Source organism: Podarcis gaigeae (genome assembly GCF_964106915.1).
Source record: "Podarcis gaigeae genome assembly, chromosome: 6".
Lineage (NCBI taxonomy): Eukaryota > Metazoa > Chordata > Lepidosauria > Squamata > Lacertidae > Podarcis > Podarcis gaigeae.
In genome coordinates, this window is record NC_139682.1 from 73,937,470 (window position 1) to 73,945,569 (window position 8,100).

Below are 8,100 nucleotides of genomic sequence, written 5' to 3' on the forward strand. Positions count from 1 at the left end.
GCCTAATCTGAAGCTGCTACCTAAATTCTAGGAACAATGTTAAATAGAGTGAAAATGCTTCTACTCCTGTATAGCTCAGTATTCTATTTCCCCATGCTTTTCCGATATCTCATTGGTCCCTCCAGACGCATATTGATTGCAGAGGATTGGACTAGATGTCCACTGAGGTCCCTTACAACTCTACAATGCTATGACTTTGTACATTCCTGTGGCTTTTCACTTTCCTGGAGAGAAGATAATGGCCTCAGACTTTTTCAGCCACCCTAATTCTCAAACATGGGATAAGTATTGATTGTCTTGGTTAATTATTAAATTAAAGCAGAACCCAGGCATTCAAAACTGGTTCAAACTTTTAGATTAATAAATGTCTCCATACCAGGGTTCCTCCACCCCAGACCAATGTAATACTGGCATAAAGAATGAGAGGGTTGTGCCAACCTAGAGCTTCTTTTGTTAACATCGATGCCGGCACAATTTGTAGCAATGGGTGATCCATTCTCCAGCTGACCAAACCCGGGACTGCTATACGAAACTGTGTGAATTCACTGTATTTACTTAAGCCTTTTGCATTAAATGTTTTGACACACACAAAGGTGCCGTTTGAAGAGGAGGGGGGAGTTGCCTTATATGGTCTACACCCAGTGATCGCCACAAAGCAATATTCTACTAATCTGCCTGCTTCGCTCAACAGCAGATTTGCCATTCATAGGAGAATGACAGATTTACTATTCACTGCAGAACTGTATTAACATTTCCTATTGTGTCAGGACCTCCCGTAGAGATAAGCCTGAGACTCTGCACCACTGCAGCCTCACAAGCCCTATGCCTTTACAGTCAGGCACTTGGAACGGCATAAAATACCGTCAGGTAAGGGAGTTAAGGTCTCGCCCTCTGAGTTATACAGCAGTAAATAAGCATCAGGATGGAGCACAATGCCGACCGAACCGCTCTGTTCTTTTCATTGCCTCCATGATTGATGCTTTCTGGAATTTGGTTTGTTGTAAATTTTATGGTGGGCATGGTTTTGTGTGTTGTGTTCATGCTTTCACGCTGCGAGCCTGTTTTGAGTGGGGTGTGGAATCAACATTTTAGCAACAAAATAAAAAAGTCAGTAAGTGCAGCAGCATAATCTTGGGACATGTGGCGTCAAACCAGCATAGCCAGAGCGTTATGGTTGGTGCAGCCGGAGAGACAGATTGGCCCTATTGTGTTGGGAGCACACCAGATTACCATGGCAACAGCCTCAAATCAAGCTTGGGGTACAGAAGGAGAGATGGGATGGGATAGTGAAAGGATAAAACTCAATGGCAGAGCAACACAGCAGGTCCCAGCTTCAATCTCTGGTGACTTCAGGTAGGACCGGAGGAAAGTCCTATTTGAAACACTGGAGAGTTATAATAAGACCTAGAAAAAAGCTCAACAACTTTAAACTGAACCCCCCAAAACAGGGATTTCCTTCCTTTAAAAAAGCTGAACAACTTTGACCTGAACCCCCCAAAAGGCATAGACAATGCTGAGCTAGATTAACCAATGGTCTGGCTCAGTATTTTACAGGTTGCCTTTAATACTGGTCCTTCTCAGAGCTGAGCCACTGATGTTAATAGGCATGACTAATCTAAGAGTGCAATTCTAACCCTGTCTGCTCAGAAGCAAATTCTATTAAATTCAGCAGGGCTTATTCCCAGGTAACTGGAGTTAAGTTTGCAGCCTTAAGCTTATGCATTTTAATGGGTCTGCTCTGAGCAGTGGCTTGGCGGGGGGGGGGGGAGGATGGGCTACACGGGCAGTTTCCCTGAGTGCAAAATTGTTAGGGGTACAAACTTTCAACACCCAGTACAGCCTCAATACAGCTATGTGCTTCCATCACTGGGCTCCATTGAAAATGGCTTCATCATGTGAACCAGGAAGTGACTTCTCCAGACAACAGAACCACTCTTCTTTTCTTACCTCTGCTGTTGTGATCTCCAAGGTGATGCAAACACTGTTAGGCAGTTGAATGTGCATGCATAGTCTATCTGTTTCCCTCCCACCTACCCATTCCATGCAGCCACAGGTGCTGGCAACCCATGCTACACCACTGACTCTGAGTAGAAGTTGGGTGGATACCATCCTATGTCGAACTTGCTGGAGCAGAGCCAAATCTTCTCCGATTTGGGCATGCACTTAAAATTAGCACACTTGACACAACTGATCAAATATTCACCTGAACAAAGCATCATGTTTGATGGGTTTTTTTAATGCTCTTTTGCATCCTTTTGTTTCATTGATTGCTACGGCTTCTTGTTCCCATTTTCCTTCTTCGTTAGGTAAGGTGCCCAACCTGATTTTGTCCACAAGCAGACAAGGTGTTATCTCTTTATCTCTCGTCAATATATCCATAAAATCACATTGAGCCCCCATAGCCCCCATAGGATTCAACTTGAATGTGGTAGGTAAATGAGGGAGATTGGTGGAGCATGGGGGGAGGAGGAGGAGGAGGAGGAGGAGGAGGAGGAGGAGGAGGAAATGGTGCAGAGAACGGAATCAAAATTTTGTGTTTGCAAAAAAAATGGCTGAATAGGGAAGTGTAATGGTTCTAGGGGTTGCTCGTGCGTAAGTTGCCGCCACTCCTGGCTAGGTTACCTGGTTGAACCCTTTCTGTCTGGACAGCCTTTCACTTCGTGGCTGTCTCAGTCGCTGGCAGAATCCGTCAGTGGGCGTTTCTTGAACTTCTTCCAGCAAAGAAGTTCTTTGACGCCAAGTCTCCTCCTACTCTCCCTGCACGGAAGTCTTCTGCGCAGGGAGGGTGTGGGCAGCGGAGTACCCGTGCTCTCCCCACTGGTCTCAGGTGAAGAGTCCTGGAGCCTTCTCTCTGATTCCCCCATCTGCCCCCCTTCACCCCTGGTGTTACGCTGATTTCCTTCCCCAGCAGATGGGCGGCCTCTCTCCCTGCTGGGACCCTCTCCAGCATCGCTCTGGAGCCTTCCCTCCGCCTCTGGCTCTGATGGCAGTTCCCTGACAGGAAGGCAAATTTTGACTCTTTTTAGCAAAAAAGAAATGAGGTTGATTTTGCTTCAAGCCTAGGAGCTGGGGTAGGCTGTCTCCATGCTTTTCTAAACATATTCCACTCACTGGCTATATTCATTCAAACTGCTGTGCTTAATATTTGAAATGAATTGTAAGTGTTGCATAATGTGACAACATGATTGCCTTGCTAGGGATGTTGCTGCAGCTGCGTCAGAGCAGAGAACTCTATGTGTAGATGTGGCAACAGAAGACCATAGCTCAATCCTGCACCTTTGACAGTAGTGGGACAGTTGGCAACTGGTGTTATAAAATGATGGGCATGGTGCATTTTTCTGAGTCACTTGCCCAAGACAATCTGTAAATTTCACTCTGAAAAACATGTCTAGCTTCTAATTGTTACCCCCTTGCTTATTCTAGTCAAGGACTACTTCTTGTCACAGCTAATATTGCAGGTAGTTCTTGTGACTGCGAATTGTAAGCCTACTTATCATATTATTTTGTTTCATGGTTTATTTGCATCCTAAAACACTCCCAGGCTGGCTCATATAACATCAACAACATGCAGGCTGTGCATGCCTTTCCTCAGGCGTATAATCTAAAAGGCACAGCACAAAAGGAAAAAAAAAATGAGGAGGGCAGAAGAAATAATTTCAGAAGCTGCTCCTGTCAATATTTCCTCTTATGCCAAGAAACCAAAGGTACAGAACCCCCATCTTACCTTTATACATGGTCACCCAGGATCGTAACCAATGTTCTGACTGACGCATGCCCATAATCAGCTTCAGAGGACCCCCCAATTTGGGGGGCAGGTGGGGAAAGTAGAGGAATGCGAAGTCCCACTATGTAAGCAGAATTCCACTCACTCGGCATTCAGTACAATTTCTTCCTGTGTTCCACGTCATATGTTTAAAACCCATTGCTAAAGAAATGAAGGTGAAATTACAAATTGCGACAGCGAGAAGTTTAAAGATAGCATTTCGACTTTGTACAAAATTCAGGTGAAGGGAGCTGTACCTATCGAAAGAGACTGTAAGTAGTTTGTGGAATATTTCCACTTTGCGCTAACTAAACTTGAAATATGTGAGCATTGATAATGGCACAGAATTAGGAGACCTGCCACAGCGGCTTTATAGAACCAGGCAGACTTATGTTGGCTCCGTATGTCACCTGATTCTTTTTTGGCAGGTAACTGCAATACTGCCCTTTGGCCTCCAGGAGTGGTGGCATTACAGCCAACCTCCTACTGGCAACCTGTTGCAGTGGCTCAAAAAGGAAGAAGCGTGGTTCCTGCTGCCAGAATATCAGGGCCATGGCTGTTGGTTTTTCATGAGGACCAGTCCTGCAGCTAGCCATGAAAAGTAACCTATGCAAAGGACAGCATTCTCATGTTGATGGTTACATCTTTGATAAGACCAAGAGTAATCAAATTCTCAGTCCATAATGGAGTTACTATGGATCTCAATTCTCTGAGCCAAAAGGTACTGCAGAACCACAAAATGTTATTTCTAATACATTGCATCTCTCGTATTATTTTTTAATTACAGTCGACAGAATTTGTACTGCTTGGCAGGCATGCAAATGAAGAGCAGCTTGATGGTCAGAGAATACAAATGTGTCGGTGTTAATGAAAGGAGCAGAGGCCGTTGCCGCAACTGTAGGCATTCCCAGAAGGTCAAGATCTTCCAAGGATTCATAATTGAGAAAGAAGAGAGCCAGCCCTATTGATGTTCCAGCAAAATATGCCTGTCTTCTTTACACATTAGAATAATATGCTTTTTGGTGAGACGACTATCCACTGGAAAATAAAGTGAAATATATGACCTTATCAGTAATAAAAAGAATTCATATGTGCAGTGTCAAATGCTTTTACTAAGGCTGAGCCAAAACTATTTTTTTAATATAATTTTTGCCAATGCTGAAACCTTATATTCTTTTCACCTTTCTCTCTCTCTCTCTCTCTCTCTCTCTCTGGTATATATAAGCTTAAATAACCCTGAGCTTCCCCCTCTCCGACTTTTCTACATTTGGTTGTGATTTTATTTGGTGATGTCATCCCATAAGATGACATCACATTCATTTACGTGGACAGGGCGGAGTCCCCCAGATCCCGGGTGCCCCCCCATCATGTGGAATAATAATAATAATAATAATAATAATAATAATAATAATAATAATAATAATAATTTATTATTTGTACCCCGCCCATCTGGCTGGGCTTCCCCAGCCACTCTGGGCGGCTTCCAACAAAGATGAAAGATACACTAAAATGTCACATATTAAAAACTTCCCTGAAAAGGGCTGCCTTCAGATGTCTTCTGAAGTCAGGTAGATGTTTATCGCTTTGACATCTGATGGGAGGGCGTTCCACAGGGCGGGCGCCACTACCGAGAAGGCCCTCTGCCTGGTTCCCTGTAACTTGGCCTCTCACAGTGAGGGAACCGCCAGAAGGCCCTCGGAGCTGGACCTCAGTGTCCGGGCAGAACGATGGGGGAGGAGACGCTCCTTCAGATATACTGGACCAAGGCTGTTTAGGGCTTTAAAGGTCAGCACCAACACTTTGAATTGTGCTCGGAAACGTACTGGGAGCCAATGTAGGTCTTTCAAGACCGGTGTTATATGGTCTCGGCGGCCGCTCAAGACAACTGAAGACAACGTACTATGGGATTAAATTGGCCACAACTTTATTATATTTCAGATGTGGGTAGACCTTGGCTCAGGCATTGGGCGTTATCCCTCCCCAGTCCCCAGCCGGTCAAAGCCTCCCTTCAGAAACCCCTTTAATGGGGAACCCTGGTATTGCCAATTCCTTTCCGGCCCTTTAACAGCGACCTTGACGTAGCAGCACCCGCATAACTGTGAAGAAAAGTTAACCTGCAACATAAGACATTGACTGAGGGTGGGTAGGATAGGAGAAGCTCTGGAGCCAAGTGAGGATTCCCAGGTAAGATCCTCCCTCTATTGTGTGGGCAGGTAGTCCCTCCCCTACCTGGCCTGGTCTCCTTGGCAACGCTTCCCCCAGGTGGGATTGGACAACTGACTGAGGTAGGCGGAGACCTCCAGGTATCCCACCTGAGGGAAGGCAAAGCCAAGCCTGTGTTGATGGAGCCACTGCAGATCCAGGGGCTGTGCGCGTCAACGCAAAGGGCGCCCCCGTTTTATGCAGGGAGCGGTCATTATGACATCTCTGAGTGGGTGAGAATGTTCACGTGTGAACTTCGAAGGATGGCTGTGTTTCAGTTCATGTCTTGTTTAGGAAAAAGCAAGTTAGGTAAATTCACCTTTAAATCCAAACTGAGTTGAATAGCTCATTCATCCTTCCTAGGAGTTGTGGGTAACACAAGGACCAAACCAGAGAAATCCAGGAATCAAATTCAATAGCAGTTTCCCCCAACTTACAACTCACAAGAAATGCCCCAAGTCAAGAAACTCTCAGGAGGGATATCTGCCCCCTTCTGAAAATCCAAAAAAAGAGATGTTCACTGATTATTTTTTTGTATGTTATTATTCTTGTGTTAGCTGCTTTGGACTGTACAAAGAAAGGCATGATAAAGCAATTTTAATTACAAATAAATAAATGCAGGTTTCTCATTCTTACCGCAAAATCTTCCCAGCTTGAACCATATTTTTTTTAAAAAGCAAAAAAAGCAAACTAGGTAGCTACTTAAATGTTTTCATTTATTCAGATCATGTTTCTTAAAAATATGCTAAAAGCAGAATAATTAAAAAGCCTTAATTGCCATGCTTAATGCATGAACAACAGACTTCCCCTCTCCCCTCCCCAAAAAAGCTTGAGAGATCAAAGGAAAGCACTTTGTTACACAGCCTAGTTCTTTTGCTCCTTCACACACACAAGTGCAGAACTGTGTTGCATGGTGCCAGATTTAAGCCAAGCACAGTAAGAAGGTAGAACTCAATCAAGACACCAATATATTGAGCAGCCATTGTATTCCAAGCAATGCATATTCCAGGGAAAACTGAATTCAAATGGTTAAGGGGTCTTATTCAGAAGTGTAGCCTTGGCAAGATGTTTCCTTCGCCGTGTCTGATGGTGTTACAAGCATCTGTGGATGTCTTAAATTTACTCTGAGCCATCTCTAAAATCAGCATAAACCAGTACAGTGGTACCTCGGATTACAGACGCTTCAGGTTACAGACTCCGCTAACCCAAAAGTAGTACCTTGAGTTAAGAACTTTGCTTCAAGATGAGAACAGAAATCACGCGGCTGCAGCATGGTGGCAGCAGGAGGCCTCATTAGCTAAAGTGGTACCTCAGGTTGAGAACAGTTTCAGGTTAAGAACAGACCTCCGGAACAAATTAAGTTCTTAACCCAAGGTACCACTGTAGATGTAAATGCTTCTTGATGAGATCTGGATCTTTTCAACAGGCAGGCTGTTGTCTTGTCTGCATGGCTCTGTAATCTTGCTCCAGGTGTCCCTCACCTGGCAGGCAGGCTGCCCTGTCTCCCTGCCTACCTTCTTCCCTCCCTCCTTCTCCACTCTCCACATCTATTTGTTTAGCTGTATACCTACTGCTTGCCTCCCCCCATGCTTCAGAACCACATTGGATTGACTTCTTGGCTCCGACTCTGCAGTTAACTCCATGCCTGCACCGACTCTCTTTCTCCAGTACTCCATCCAAATCAGTTGCCAATCTGTGCTCAGCTTCCTGTTGCCCAGGGGCCAAGGGACAGGACCGCAAAACACCTTAAAGCACAGGACATCCTTTATGGACAGCCACTTCTCTCTGCAAATATGTATATTTAAGAGAAAATCAGGGGGTGGGAAGCAATTGCTTCATCCCAGAGCAAAACAAATATGCTTGATTTCATGCATTTAAGAGACAAAACCGAGATCACTGTAATAAAAGCGAGAAACACCTACGTTCTGCAGAAAAATCTTCTGTGCTTCAGTAACCTTTGTTTAAATGGTCCCAAAATTCCTTCAGAATCAATACATCATTTAAAGTTACAAGAGCAATGATTAAGCCAATGGAAGATATATAGGGAAAGTAAGGGACTTTTTTTCTTTCTCTCCAAACAAGTTGGGCATTAGAATAATGTTGGCTTTCAAATAGCAAAGTTATCAGAATGGAAG

At 44.4% G+C, this 8,100-nt stretch overlaps 1 long non-coding RNA gene across 1 annotated transcript; it reads left to right on the forward strand.

Annotated features, from left to right (window-relative positions):
- Positions 1 to 2,336: 2,336 nt before the first annotated feature.
- On the forward strand, positions 2,337 to 4,855 carry LOC310847745. Its single transcript, XR_014565986.1, has 2 exons — positions 2,337 to 2,432; positions 4,551 to 4,855. It is a non-coding gene; the product is annotated as an uncharacterized lncRNA (long non-coding RNA).
- The last annotated feature ends 3,245 nt before the right edge of the window (positions 4,856 to 8,100 follow it).